Source organism: Corvus brachyrhynchos, unplaced genomic scaffold (assembly GCF_000691975.1).
Source record: "Corvus brachyrhynchos isolate BGI_N302 unplaced genomic scaffold, ASM69197v1 scaffold12, whole genome shotgun sequence".
Lineage (NCBI taxonomy): Eukaryota > Metazoa > Chordata > Aves > Passeriformes > Corvidae > Corvus > Corvus brachyrhynchos.
This window is the reverse complement of record NW_008237885.1, coordinates 1,623,945-1,638,980: the sequence shown is the minus strand read 5'-3', so window position 1 is coordinate 1,638,980 and position 15,036 is coordinate 1,623,945. Positions and strand designations below refer to the sequence as shown.

General features: G+C 39.1%; 1 long non-coding RNA gene across 1 annotated transcript; it reads left to right on the top strand.

Annotated features, from left to right (window-relative positions):
* Nucleotides 1–6: 6 nt before the first annotated feature.
* On the top strand, nucleotides 7–5,058 carry LOC108446305. The gene is made up of 2 exons (XR_001861457.1): nucleotides 7–157; nucleotides 2,265–5,058. It is a non-coding gene; the product is annotated as an uncharacterized LOC108446305 (long non-coding RNA).
* Nucleotides 5,059–15,036: the final 9,978 nt, after the last annotated feature.

Genomic DNA, 15,036 nt, shown 5'->3' with positions numbered 1-15,036 from the left:
GGGGTGGCGGCAGGAGGCTGAGTAGGGACATGGCTGTGTCCAAGGACAGCAGCCGTCCGCCCTGGCTCTCCCGTAACCTCCCGCTGGCCGTGTCCTAGCGGGCTGCTCTCCCTCGGCCTTCACCAGCCTACAAACAGTGGTTAAAGTCTTACTCTGGGTGAGCTGCTTCATACATAATATACACATACAGTTGTTCCTCTGAGAGGAAGGTGTTTAATTTCCTCTTCCTCCAAGTTTTCCAAACCGACTTCTATTTTGAGATGTGTTTTGTTTCCCGTCTGCATGGGTTTTTTTTCCTCGATAAGCATTAGCTTCACAGGAGCCCTGCCTCTACTTTCTGCCTAACTTACCTTGGAATTTTCAGACTCACGTTCTCTAACTTACTAACTTTTTTTGCTGTTAAAAATCTCCGTAGTTAATTCCATTTCCTCAACAAAGCTGCCACCCTCCCTCAGTTTTTCAGACCTAAGAGAGGCTGATGCTGCTGGAGCTGTGTTGTGGGATGCTAACGCAGAGCAGCTCTGCATAGTCGTTCATTGGAGAAAGAATCCCCCAGCTGTATTAAAAATAGGGGGTATTGCCTTTTCCAAAATATGACTCATGGAAGTCGAAGCTGAAACCTGGAATATATTATTGCTGCATACACTTTAATTTATTTTGCACACAGTCATCTCCTGACTGCTCAAAGTTGCTTTGTGGGTGGTGGGAGCCAGTGAGGGCATAACTCCAGGGAGCAGGCTATGTATGGATCTTATAGTTTGGATGGTTAGTGTTCATCTCAAATTATGGTAGTTCAAAATGCATTTGATGAACTTAGTAGAACTGACACTACACTTGTTCTGCGCAGAACAGGCCATAGCTGGTTTATATTGACCATCTACCAAAAAACATCCCAGCCCAAGTAATCCTGGGGTTAAAGGAGCTACAAGTTGCTTTTTTGATGTTTCTTCAAGCAAAACTGAGATGTACTTAGCACATTCGCCATGTATATACATTTATCACGCATTTTTCGTATCTCTGTGTGATACAATGTGATGATGGATGCACCCACCTTACCCTAATCTATCAATTGCTTTTCTGTATAAAGTTGCTCTGTTACCTTTTGGTTTATATTGATATTGAAGAGGCTGCTATTGTTGCTTAAATGTGAACTCCTAAGCTTGCACTTGTTTCATCTTGAGCTGCAACAATTTATGATTTTCCATACAAGAAAAATAAAATCTCTTGGCACTGGCTATGGAAATATAACTAGCTTTGAATTCAGTGGCAAGATAAAGTGGTAGCTCTGAGTCAAAGGTCAGATCATTAGTCTGTGGTGAAATACAGAAAATAGCTAGTGCAGTAGTTTTCTTGAGAAAAGATCCTTTCTGCTTAAATTCAGAGATCTCCATTAGAAAGAGAGTTTCTCTCTGCTGAGATATCTCTCTCTCCCATTTAGGGTTATTGTATTTTTAGGGGCCTTAAATTTATGATCATAGATAGGTGAAATGAAGTTGGAAGGGACCTCAGGAGGTTTCTAGTCCAGCCTCCAGCTCAGAACAAGGTTAGGTTTGAGGTCCAGTCAAGTGTTGAAAAAAAATCCAAGGCTGACACCTGCACAACCTTTCTGGGCAACCTAATCCATTGCTTAAGATGCAGTTTGGATTGCTCCTTGGAAAGAAGTACAGTGTTGTAAGAGAACATTGCATTCCTTATAAAAGCTTTTGCATATTTATCAGTTTTTCCTTTGCTTTGGTACTTTAACTACATTCTAGCCATGAAGAGCCAGTACACACTTAAAAAAAAATCTGTTTCTGTGTATTTGACAAAGGCAGATATTAATCTGCTAAGCAGAATGCAAACCTAGAAGATGGAGAGCAGACTTAATCTTCATTTCTACAGCAGAATTTTATGTAATTAAGTATTTCAAATAACACTTGGCCATTCTTGTACATACATTCCACATATATATGTGTGTGTGTGTCTGTGTGTGTGTGAAAAAAACCTTAGTTCTCTGAAACCATTTTTCAGCAGAACAGAAAAACAATTAGAGCCAAAATTTAAAATTATTCATATCACAGCTGTGCAAATAGGAATTGATTATCATAGCGGTTTCAGTGTGAATAGAGGGAGTGATTAATGAACGCTTCTCAGTAAGATGCAAATGTTTTATAAGTCACAGTAAGCTATGTCTGTTTTATAGAAACAGTAGCAATAAGTGAAAATAAGTTGAGCTTCATCAGCATATTCAGTTACCTGAAAATAAAACTTTATTTTCTTAACAGATTGAAGACAATTTTCCTGGTGAAAGGCTCCCTTTCTCCCTAACTTGGAGGTAATGTAAATGTCAAACACTAATCAAAAGATGTTCCTGTTATGTGGTTATTAATTGGTGGCCTCCTGAGCAGTAGCTGCTGGCATCCTTTTATCTAGTGTGAGACTGGAGGCCAATCTCTTTAGAACTTGTCAGTGTTACTACTATGAAGGCATTTGAGGTGTTTCCCTGAAAAGACTAAGGATGCTGTACTGCATCGCTTTTTTGTCCATTACATCATAGGCCAGCCATGGTTATTTCATTAGCATATCTCATAGTGGTATTCTGGAGCAGACCATGCAAAATATGTTTCATAGTCTGTTAACTTTTCATTTTGACTTACAGGGATGAGCCAGTGAAAGAAAAATTGATGCGGGAGTAATATAAGCCTGGTTTCAACAGCTCACAGAATCTGCTCAGTGGCAACTTTCTAGCAATAAGAATTTATGCTGCTTTGCCATGCCCACTCATACAGCTGCAGTGATAGCAAATGGCCTGCTGCCAGAATGCTTCTCTTTCCAACTTTTAGAAAAAGAAAAAGAGAAAAAAAGGAAACTGAAGCAACATTTTGCTTTGTGAAATAAACATAGGAGTTACAGCCTCTTATTTAAAATCATCCTTCTCACGATCTGGAGAATATACTTCCTGGACCAGGTCAAAAAACTTCCTTCAAAACTCTGGGCATGTCTGTACTGTGTAGTGGAGAACAGTAAAATGTGGTCATAATGGGGAATGCAGCTCCATTTGGATACATCAGCTCAAGTTCATAAGCAATGCCACTGCTCTGCTGTGCCAAAAACCAGTGTGGTTTTATTGATTTTTTGATATTTTGATATTGCCCTGGCTCTTACTATGCCAAATCTGATTAACTAAATGCACCAGTGGATAAAACCAGGGCTTATCTATTATGTTGCAGGGTTTTTCTGAGTTTGTCTATGTTAAATCATAGCTTGTTATTCCTGGGTCAAGCTCATCATGTAGCATGAGTTGGCACTTCTGATGACGGCTGACAATCTTGGTTGCTAACTGGCCTGTGCTCATAATTAATCTCTTATTTACAACACCCTGTGAGTTTCTTGGGTGTTGAAAAAAAGAACATTTTTTCTTCTTTCTCTAGTTGTAAGTTGTGAATCTGTCTATGTACTCAGTGAAAGGAACACAGGTGATACACTGATGATACATAATTTAGCCTAAAATGTACAATGAGGTTGTTAAATCACCATTGTTGATGATTCAAATAATAGCCACATACTTGTATTTTAGACATGATTTTTCACATGCAACTGTTTGGGAGATTATAACTTCAGAAGACAGAATATTTATACATAGAACGCACAAAGTTGAGTATTTCTACATTAATTGATAAGCTGGTATGTGCAATGAAGTGCCTTAGGACAATTCTGGCCACATAGTGCTACACCAGCACCAAAAGAGACTTTAGTGTAAAGGCACAGGTGTATTCACTGAGAAAATACACTATTTCCCAGAATAGGGTGGTAGGATTTGAACCTGGAGGCCTATTATGTAGGGATCAAAAGGTGCTATTGCTACATGCAAGGTGGAAAACATAAAGATAAAATACCTGTACCATGAAGTATATCAGTGATTTTTCCTTTTTAGTCAGATCAGTGAGCAGAGTTCTGAATCTTTTCCAGAATGCCTAAAAAAACCTAAGTTGGGAAATTAGCCAGTGAGTCCTGAATGTGCACTCAACCAAGTCACCTTTGACAGAAGCGAGGACTGCAGAACCATGACGTACTGTCTACTTAAAGCCAAGTGCAGTTTTTCTTAGAACAGACTCTTCTATCCTTTTTAAACTGGGTCAGAATTGCAATTGTATTTCCACCTGTGCGGGGTGCAGAGTGCACCATCCAGCGTGCTCCAGTGACAGCATATGCTGGGAGGCAGGGTTGTTTGACAGCAGCTCCTGGCTCAGGCTGAATTACAGACTCAGCAGAAACCATTGCCTTGCAAGGAGGCACAGGCTCCTGAAGAGGTAACTTGTGCAGTAACTCCCTGTTCCTGGTTCTGCATGGAGCAGCATTTGGGTTGCAGCAGAGCTGGCTGCCAGGACCAGCTGGCTTGCAGGCTTTGTGTGACTGAGCAGCTGGAAGGAGAAATCTTGTGTTTATTCCTCACTTCCCACTGAATGTTTTGCTAGCGCACCTCTAATGCAGGAATGAAAACTATAATGCATTTCTTAAAAGAATCATAGAATCATAGAATAGTTTGGTTCAGAGGGACCACCAAAGATCATCTAGTTCAATCCCCCCTGCCATGGGCAGGACCGCCTTCCACTGGCCATTATTCAGATCCCCATCCCTTCAGACCTTGGATATTTCCCGAAATGGGGCAACCACCACCTCTTGGCCAACTGTCCCAATGTTTCACCAAAGAAAAACGACTCTCCAAACCCCTGTGCATTGTGTTGGTCTAATTTCAGAATGGTGACATAGAATTACACCTGTCTTTTATGGTGCTGTGACTCGTGACTGGACAAGGTGCTGAGCAACCTGAGGTGACTTTGAAGCTGGTCCTGCTTTATGCACAAGCAGAGCAAGCTGGCCTCCAGTGCACTCATCCAACCTAAACTGTGTGCTGCGATTTGGTGTGCTACTTATACAGAACTCGCTTTGCACAACTTGCTTAGCATTTTTAGCTAAAGTTGCTGAAGTTGTAGGCTGCAAGCTGTGAACTTTCACCTAGATATTTTGAACATATGTTATGGTCAAGTAAAAGAAGGCCCCCAGAGCCAGTTCAAGCCAGAAGATAAGGAAATTGCAATCATCAGCAGAAGCTGCAACCTTAGGGAGAAGAGAAATGGCCCATCTAGAGAGAATGAAGGGACCCAATGAAGAATGGGAAGACCTCAGTCAGAATCACAGAATCATGGAATGACTGGAGTTGGAAGAGACCTCTGGAGATCATCTAGTCCAAACCCCTGCTAAAGAGGTTCACCTAGAGCAGGTGCACAGGATCATGTCCAGGCAGGTTTTGAGTACCTCCACAACCTCTCTGTGCAGCCAGTGTCAGTGCTCTGTCACCCCCACAGTAAAGAAGTTTTCCTTCTATTTAGATGGATGTCCCTGTGCTTTGCATTGTGCCCATGATGACCTTAATATTACTACTGGTCCAATCAGTTGCATGAGGGGTGGGAAACTTGTAAGGGTATAATTGCCCAGCGATTTCTTTGTTCAGGGTCCTTTTTTCAGGGCACCCAGTGTGAGTTGCAGCACTATTTATAAAAAGGACTTCATAGAAGAGTCTCTTTTTGGCTTATTGATTCAGTGAAAGCCTTGTTGAATGCTGTTATGGTGGCTGGCATGTGTAATACACATAACAACTATTCTGTGACTCTTAAGGGTAATTTATTTTAATTAAAAATTTGTGTAGCTAAAGCAAAACAGAACAAGCTGTGCTGCTTTATTGTGTGAAAAATGATGGATTTTTTTCCAGTGGAACAAATTTCAGTGCTGGTTTTCAGATTTTGCTTTGTCCCTTCTATCAGACTGTCCTTTTGTTAATGTTAGAAGCAGACTAGTAGATGAGTTTCTCGTCTGTCAGGGGTCATTTCAGCTCACTTCCCAAAGTGAAAAAGAATACTTACGGACAAGTAATATAAAGCTATTCCTTCCAGTAATTTATGCTAAATATCTTTAGAGGGAAAATAGAAATATTACTTTTGAATTACGCAAATTAATATTTTATGTCCTTTTCAGTTAATCTGAGTATATAAAATTTTCAATTTTTATGATTTGCACACAGAGAATTGCAATCCATTTTGTGAAAACAGCTTTAAAAATCAATGTAAAAAATAACAGTTACATGTAAATGAAAGAGAAGCAAAAAATGCAGCCACAAGCTCTTACAAATATAATGAAAATTAATTTATTGCTCAAGATTTTTAGGACCCTCTGTTTCTAAACCATTAAGAAGGTCCTTCAAGTGTAATCCAAGATGGATAAGGCACATTTCCATGCATATATACATGATTTTCCAGGCAAATGTATACAAAAGGAACACTGAGAATTAAAGCTCCCAGAAGGAAAATAAAAATTACGATTCCCATATCTCTGAAGTCAGCATGCTGTATCCATCAGTAAATTATAAAATGCATGCTCTAAAATGTTCATAAACCATGGAAAAGTAAGGAATTACAGGTTTTTTAGCACTGGAACATACATATATAAATGAAATTCCAGATTTGTATTAGCCTAGTATATTTCTTTCTCTGGCACTGGCCAATCAAAAACCCAAGGAAGTGTAGTCCCAGAGAAATAAGGAGTCACTGAATGCTTAAGTGAAAAGTTGTGGTTTATATCTATATACAAGGTGATTAAAATATGCATATTTCTCGAGCTTTGCACCTGTGTATTGAAGTGATTGCACATAATTAGCAATGTGATTATCAAATATGTTTTCGCATGCCGCATATAATTAGACTTACAGAAACACACTACATTTAGAATATTTTAATGTAGATAAACTTTGAGGGCAAAAATGAAGTGTTGTTAAAGAAAAGCAAATTGTTTAACCTCTGATGTGCCAGCTGCTGCTACCTCTATCTCCTGTATCCTTCTGCTGGTAAGAGTGGTGGGATGAGCTTTCCCGCCCCCCTCCCTAGCGCTGCTGAAGGAGCGATGTGCAGCTCCAAATTATGGGACACTGAAGACACAGAAAGGAAGAAAAAGAGAAGGAAGGCAAGTGGATTAGTGCTGGATGCACGCTATCTCGATGCATCCTCTTTTGAATAACTTTGTCTCTTAAATAAAATGGTCATTATAAAGAAAATAAAATGGTCACAATTCTACGTGATTACCAGAATTAACACCTCAAACTAGGGGAATGTTATGTTTGGCTATTAAATTGTAATAAAGATAGGTTTCTCTCTGGAAACCATGGCTTTATTTTGGTTTCCTGTTATTCTTTGGTCCTGATTTCCTAGATTAAATTAAGTTAAATCAGAAATACGCTGCTTGTACTGGTTATTCACATTTATATACTAAATGTATATACTGCTGTTCATATTATAATTTTCATAACTGGCAGTTGTCAACAAGAATTTACTATAGTATATTAGGCTGATAAACTTGGGCCTTCTGAAAGGATTAAAGTTAAATGATAGATCTACTCTGTGATACTAAAGAATTGAAAAGTGAGATCCTGACTGCTGGAGGCCCCAGGAAGTTTTTTCAAGAGAATCTTTCTAAGAGTCTTCCTTCCAAAAGAAAGTGTAAGCTCCTATTTTCCCCCCAGTTTTGCTATAAACTTGGGGTTCCCAACCATGTTAATAAAGGAATGCAATTATAAAATATCTGGACAACTTGCATCCTAGTATTTCTTAGCAGTTGGGAGAGATGATAATAATTGTGCTAAAAAGTCTGTATTTAAATAAAATACGTTTATAGCATATGAATTTTTACGTTAGAATCAGAAATTCAGATATTTTAATGCTTGTTAATGCTCCGTTATGCTTGCACAAATCCATGGATGAGGCTACAGGGTTGCTAATTATTTTACAGATCAGATTCTGGTGTTTCACTCACCATCAATGGTCTGCAAGCCATAGTGTGACTACACTGCTTTGGATCATCTCTGTCTTCTCTTAGCAGTGCAATTCTTATTCTATTCCAGTTTTTCTTTTGCCACAAGATGACATACAGTGTTGGTAGTTTGTAGGTACATGCTTCTCACTAAACCACTTCAGTGTGAGGTGCCCTTAGACCCCTTGGTCAAACAAGCTGCTTTGACCAATCTGTATTTTGATCTCCTTTTTCTGACAGCCGAAGAATTATTCCCTTATTTTTCGCCAGTTCTTAATCTGAACACTCCAGCAGTCTTCACCTCAACTCTCCCTCTAAATTTACAGTTTATTCATCTGAAACCTGTCACAGTGTTGAACAATTTTTCTTCCCTCTCATATTTCTTACGTAGTCACTGGTCTGTTACAAATGGACTGCAAGGCCAACAGATCCTTCCCTCTGCTGAGGCTTAGGAGAACTATTTTTGTCTTGACATTTGCTGCCACAGATTGCCATTATAGGTTAAAATTCCCAGTTCTCATGGTAATTACAGCTCCCAACATACTTTAATCCAAGATCATAAGATAAATTAGTGCCAGAGATGGATGTCTTATACGGAGACTTCAAATTGAGTATGAGTTTCTAACCTGTCACCTTCAGTGCTAGCGACTTTTCTGCACTGTCACTGTTGTAGGTTGGCCAGACATGAGGTAATAGGAGTAATTCTGCTGCAGCCTCAGCTGTGAAATAACTTAGATCACTTCAGCATTAAACCTGAATTCCTCTCAGCCTTTTCCAGAAGTTCAACTGACATTTAACTGATGATGGGACCAGTATTCCACTGATCTTGGGAGGATAATTTAAAGAATAAATATTACCATTCCTATATATTATTAATACACAAAGAGAAAACATTAAATCTTTGTATGGCTGTATGTTAGGGAGGAACCACTGATTACATGCCTTTAGGTGCTTACAGAATGATAGTTAAATAAGAAAGAGTTAAGAAAAATCCCCAAAGAAGAGGACTGAATTGTTCTAAAAATTCTCATAGCACTCTCTTAAGAAAGTGCAGTTCTTGAATTTAAACTTCAAAGTGTCCAGGTTGGCTTTCTGAAAAGAATCCAAGAAAGGTCTTCTATGAAATAGCAGCAACACAGAAAGCGATAGCAGTTCTCAGCTTGCTGTGATTTTCACTAAGGAGTTGGAGGTCAGTTATAAAAGAAAGGTTCAGACTTGCAGACACCTGTGAAAGCCAGATAGGAGTTCTGGAAGTTGAGCCTGATCTACCATTTGCCATGTTTTTCCTTCATTTTTCACCTGTCTCCCACAGAGATCAGATGAAGGACTCAGAGATCATGTACTACAGAAATCTTTTTTTTTTTTTCCGTCTTGGAGAGAGAAACTTCTTGGAAGATTTTTTGTTGTTTCTATTGGGGCTTTTTGGTTTTGCCTTTTGTTTGTTTGTGTTTATTTATTTTTTACTTTTACATCGCATCCAAAAGATTGAAAAGATTTAAAAAAAAAAAAAAAGAGAGAGAGAGAGGGAAGGTCTAGTGGATCATTTCTAATATTACTTCAGATTTATTTCTCTGAAGACACTAAAGTTCCTAGACTTCACATAAAATTGTTATGGAGATTTGGATCAAGATAGGCTATGTCTGTCCATGGCATATCTAAACGTCTGTCTTGAAGGAAAAGGCAAGATATGGCCTGCAAAACTTTGAAAATCTTAGTAATTTAACTTTTAGGCACAAGCAGAGGTGCTCAAGATAAACTGATAGTTGGATAAGTGACGTTTGATGGGAACTTGCAGATCAAGAGCTCCTGAAAGGAAGCAAAAGGCTTTTGTGTGAGGCCCGGAGCAAGAAAATGCTTCTGTGACGCTTATCACCAGGTGGCAGTATTACACAGTCTTGCATTTCCTGTACCTTACTGTATGAGCCGTTTTGGGGTCTTGGTGGGAATGTTGTTAGGGATATTTGTTAGTTTTTGTTAGGCAGAAGGAAGCATGCACCAATTTCAGAAGAGCCATATCTCTCTGTGCATTGATCTTCCTGATCAGAGAGGAAGCTGCAATATGAAAACTTGGGTGTTGACTTCTTGGACACCTTTATCTTTAAACAAGGGAGTTTTTCACATGCTGTTAGACTGTTCTTTACTAGGAAAACCAAAACATCATAAGAAAATGCAGTAGTGATATATTTCACATTATGATTATCAGAGTGACTGACTGTAAAGCATTTCCATTCGGACCCAAATTTGGAAAAATAAGTGTGGATGTGGTGCAGGTGGCATGCCTTTGATCTGTAATGAGTAGCCAAAAGCTTCTCTATACTCTAGAGTTTGCATCACAAATATTGCAGGATTCAGAAGGCTGAGGGCTGGAAGGAATGTGTGTGAGTACACTTAAGTTTTTCTATGCACAGGGCAGAAATGAGAGAGCAATTTCCTGTGTCCTGTGAAATGCTTTCCTCATGCTGCCTTCGTGTTGCAGATAGCATACATAAACACCCTGTGTTTGGGGTTTGGGATTACAAAAAAACCACCCTGCATTTCATACTCTTTGCTTTCTGCCTTGGCACAGGACCAGCATTTGCTGCTAGTCATTTGATATTGCATCTTTCAATAATTTCTAACTTCACTCAAAGTATCTTCCCACTCACCAACTCTACCTGGCCACATCATGAACCCACACACATCTTTTGAATGGCAACAGCAGCCAGAAGCCCTTTGGCAAATTTGCTTAGCATCATCCTTGTTTCAGTTGGAATTATAGCTGGATACCAGCAAGGCTCCCCGAGTGCTACCCCATTATCTGGGCTGCAGTAAGCCCATAAGCAGCCTTACATGCCAGAGATTTTCTTTGCTAGTTAACACCCTGTAACTTCAACCTGAGTTTTGTAAGTGTAACTTGGTTATGCCAAGTACAAAAGGCAAGAGAGTGAACACAAATTTTTCTTGATCCAATGGAAACCTGAAAATGCTCAGCAGTGTTTTCTCCACTAGTAAATTAAACATGTTCAGGAACTGTCTTGGGTACTGAGGCCAAATACCATAACATGGTCTGACCTACACTGAACCTGTAATCTTGTACACTTAGTGCTGGCTGGAAATGCTTTCTGGAATGGTTTGTCTCCCAAATTATATCCAAGAATTTTTTGGGAGAGTGCTAGTTGGCACATGCCCAAACATGCTTTAGAACATTTGGTCATTCTTTGTTCTGCTAGATGGCCCCGTTGCAAACACCAGGAGTGAAAAGAACAAAAGATGACCAAGTTGACCTGGTAGAAAGGAGATCTGCCTTTAAATATCTTATTTTGCCATTATCTAAAAAATGTAGCTCAAAGCTTTCAGATATGTTCCTTTATTGGGAAACTACCTTCCCAACAATTCTAACTTTAAGAAAGGTATCGAAGGATATTGTATTCGTTCTATGAGGAGTTATATGGTTGTAAACAAACAAAAAAATACTAGAATGTTGGAAGCAGTTTATGATGTTCCAGTTGTCCAAGGTCAACGTCTTGCAGAGGTGGAGTTACGACTACTCAAAGCATAATTTAGCTAATCCTTTCTCTCATAAGGAAAACATGCAGCAATGTGATGTAAGGAATGACTTGCAGGAGCTCCTGCATATGGACTGGCAGGTATGAGACATTGATTGAAAACATTGTTTCTGTAGTGGTTGCATTCTGAGTAAAGGAAATTAAAGGCGGTCAGACGTTTAATAGAATTATTACATCCAGAAAAAGAATGGCAAGCAGAAGAAGTGTAAAGTAACAAGCCTTATGCTGAATTGCAACTTTACAAGAAGAAGGACTGCTGGCAGTATGATGCATAAATTGTTTCAAAAGGAAGAATATGGCACTCAGTGTGCCTTTGAAATGAAGGTTTGATAAGAGCATGTACTAGAATTTAATATGGCAAAAAATAAGGGAGGTTTATACTTTAAACATTGAAACAAATTAATCCCAGACAAATGACTGAAGTTAGCATGCATTTATTAATTTAACAATTTCTATCCTTGTGACAAGGGAAACACCTGGAACTTGCTGCATGATGAAAAATTGGTTTATTGGAAATCTCAACTGGCTACAAGTATTGAAACAACTCAGGTCAAGCAGTGATAAATAATTTAAAGAAACCAGTGTGAGGTAGGTGTCACTTTAGTTTTACATGAAAAGATCTATTAGATGTTAACCTTGTCAGACAGGTAATTGCTAAATGAAATCATGTTTTTGTGCCTGTGCTTCATAATACCACTTGCTTACTCATGCATTTTGTACAAACCTTGATGTTGGCACTGACATTGTTTCACATGCCCATTGCTTCAAACTAGCCAATACTGTATTATCCTTTTAAATAAATGGTAAGTATGCCAATTATTATTTTTAGCAACTTGGAAAATTTATTGAGTGTTACCTGGGAACTGGCAAGGAGAAGGGACATACTGTGTTGGAATTCTAGCATATTTTTCTGGGCACACTTTTACATGTCAGCATGTTTCTGGTAGAAATGGTAGATTTGGTATGTAAATTTTAGCAGGTGAAGGTATTCTGCCTGAAATTGTCATGAGAAATAGGCCATTTCAGGATTATTTTATTTGAATCCTTGGTGAATTTTGAGATATCTGCTGACAGCATAGGATCTTGGAGAATTATTATGTAAAAAATAAGAGAATCCTGAGTCTTACATGTGACTGTTTTACTGTGAAATCCACAGAAACTACATTGATTTTGTAAGAGTATCTCAAAACTAGCTTGTAACTGACTTTGGATTTTCCTTGTAGTTAAAGCCTCATTGGAGATTTAGAGATGAGTTATGTTTGAAAGGGAAAATGTTGTAATTGAACAGTGTTTGCAACTTTTAGGGCTTCGTTTTGAACCCAGTCATGGTCCCATTAAATCAATGGGAACACAACTGTTTTCAAAACTACCCTTTTCATTGCTTCATTGATGCTAAGGAGTTACAGCCATGGACTTGCAAGGAAGCTAAAGGATTTTATTAGAACTTAATCCCACAGGGACTTGCACAGTAACGGGGGCCTCTATAAAGAGAACATAAAATACTACCAAATGAAAACTCTATGTTGTTGGTTGTGCCGTGGGATGTGACTCTACATAAAGTGTGGTCCACAGACTGTCATTTAAGAGCATTCAAATTCGTAAGTAAAAGCCTGCCTTTGAAAGCTGCATAAACACATTGATTCATGTGGCACTGCAAGCAACTTCTTCTAGTTTCAGAAAAAGGAGAACCCTTTAAATGTCAAGTTTTTCAGCTAAACTTCATTATAAATAGTTTTACTTCTCTTGTACATCCATTCCATTAAGTTTTTTTTAACCAGCCTTCATGAATCAGTAACTGTCTTGAGTAAATTTAAATAAATAAGAATTTAAAATTCTACTGAAATTGAGGGTTTCTTTGTTTAGCAACTTTAGTTTTGAGCTCCTTTTCATGGAGATGAAGGTACAGTGTTAACAATCTGGTATTTAATGAGAAAATCTTAAGTTATAATAACATTTCTGTATCAGGCTAAAAGCAGCATAAGAGATGCATGAACCTAAATCCTTTAGCAGCAATTTTATTTCAAATGGATTTAGTCATATTGCTTGTTAAGTAGTGAATAGGCTGAGATGAGAACAAAATGCTTCTGTATCTTACACATGTAAATATTTAAACTTCTCTGAGGCTGGCTTTGTGTCACCTAGTAAAAGAGAGAGATTCAAAGGCAACCTGACTAAGTCCACAGTTTGGAGGCACAGGAAGTCTGAAGGCAGGTGAGCACAGTGGTGACCAAAGCAGAAAAGAGAGTCTGGTCTCCCCAGAGAGAAGCTGGGTGCTCTGCTGCTTGTGTGGGCAAAGAATACCATGATTTTTCAAGGCAAAAATGCTGTTTTCTACTTCAGTAAGAGTCAGTGAGTGCACACCTCTTGTCATTAGAGGAAGAAGACTAAATAGGTTTGTTTGACACCAGACTCTGAATTCTTCCAAAGGATGAAAGGATGGTGCATGGCTGTACAAGGGTGAATTTCATCGGGTAACCCATGGCGTTTTCCTTATACGATTTCACTAAAGGTAGAAGTGCATCATCTCTTTTCATGTTTTGGCAAGACCCAAACATTTGCCACTGTCAGACTTACTGGTGTAATACCATAACACTACTATGGGATGCTGGGCATGTGCATGCATATGTGGTAGATGTTTGAAGGTGGGTGTTGTAGGCTGTTCTTGTGGACACCTCACAACATTTACAATTTTAGCTCCTTCTGTTTAGACCATTTTCTGGTAATTCCTATGATTTCTGGCAAGCTTTAATGGGAGCAGATACTCTACCCTAAAAAGTCCAAGTACTCTTGGTTTCTATATAAAAATCTTCAGTTTAAAATACATTTGTCTATTTTTATAAGTTCTAAAGTTAAGTGGTCCCATGGGAAGGCACTGCTTTTCTGTTATCAGCCTTGCAGAGGTGAAGCTGTCTTTAGAGTTGAGTAAAAAAGTTGCTTTAGCACTGTCAGATATCTAATTAATCCCTCAGTAAATAAAGGCATTCTGTAATTAAATAAGCGAGATGTGCAATCAGTTCTAACACAAAATGCTTTGCATATTAATATATTGTAATCCAGGGGCCATATGAGGCTTGGTTTTGGATATGAAGTGTTTGTAACAGGCTTTTAACGTTATGGGAAAACACTGCAGGCAAAACAGTGGGGTTTTTTTTTTGGCGAAACTCAGCTAAGTGTGATCTGCTGGCTAAAGATTTGAATGTATATTAAAAAAAGTCTAATTTTCAATAAGGAAAACCACAGAGTTTCAGGATGTGGATTGTTGTAAATACATGAGAGGGATTGAAAAGTAACCTTTTGAAATTTTAGTGGAGCCGCTGCTGCGTAACCGATGTTATTGCCTCGGGGAGACAAAAGTGCTCTGCAAGGTGGGTTCATCGTTTGGGACTTTGTGCTTGGAAGAGCGCAAGAACCAGCAGCGCCGCGGACAGTTAATCTACAATTAGTTAGTTAATCTGTGGAGTGGTCGGTGTTGTCCGACCTCCTTGTATGAAACACCTGGGGGTTATAATCACGCGCACGAAACCGCGACCGGCACCAGACACCCGTTCCCTACGGCAAGTGACGGGAAATGAGGAGACCAACGGAGCCCCGCTCACCTGGCTGCGCCGCCGGCCCGTCCCATTGGCTGGCCCGCGGCCCCCCCCCCCCCCCCCCA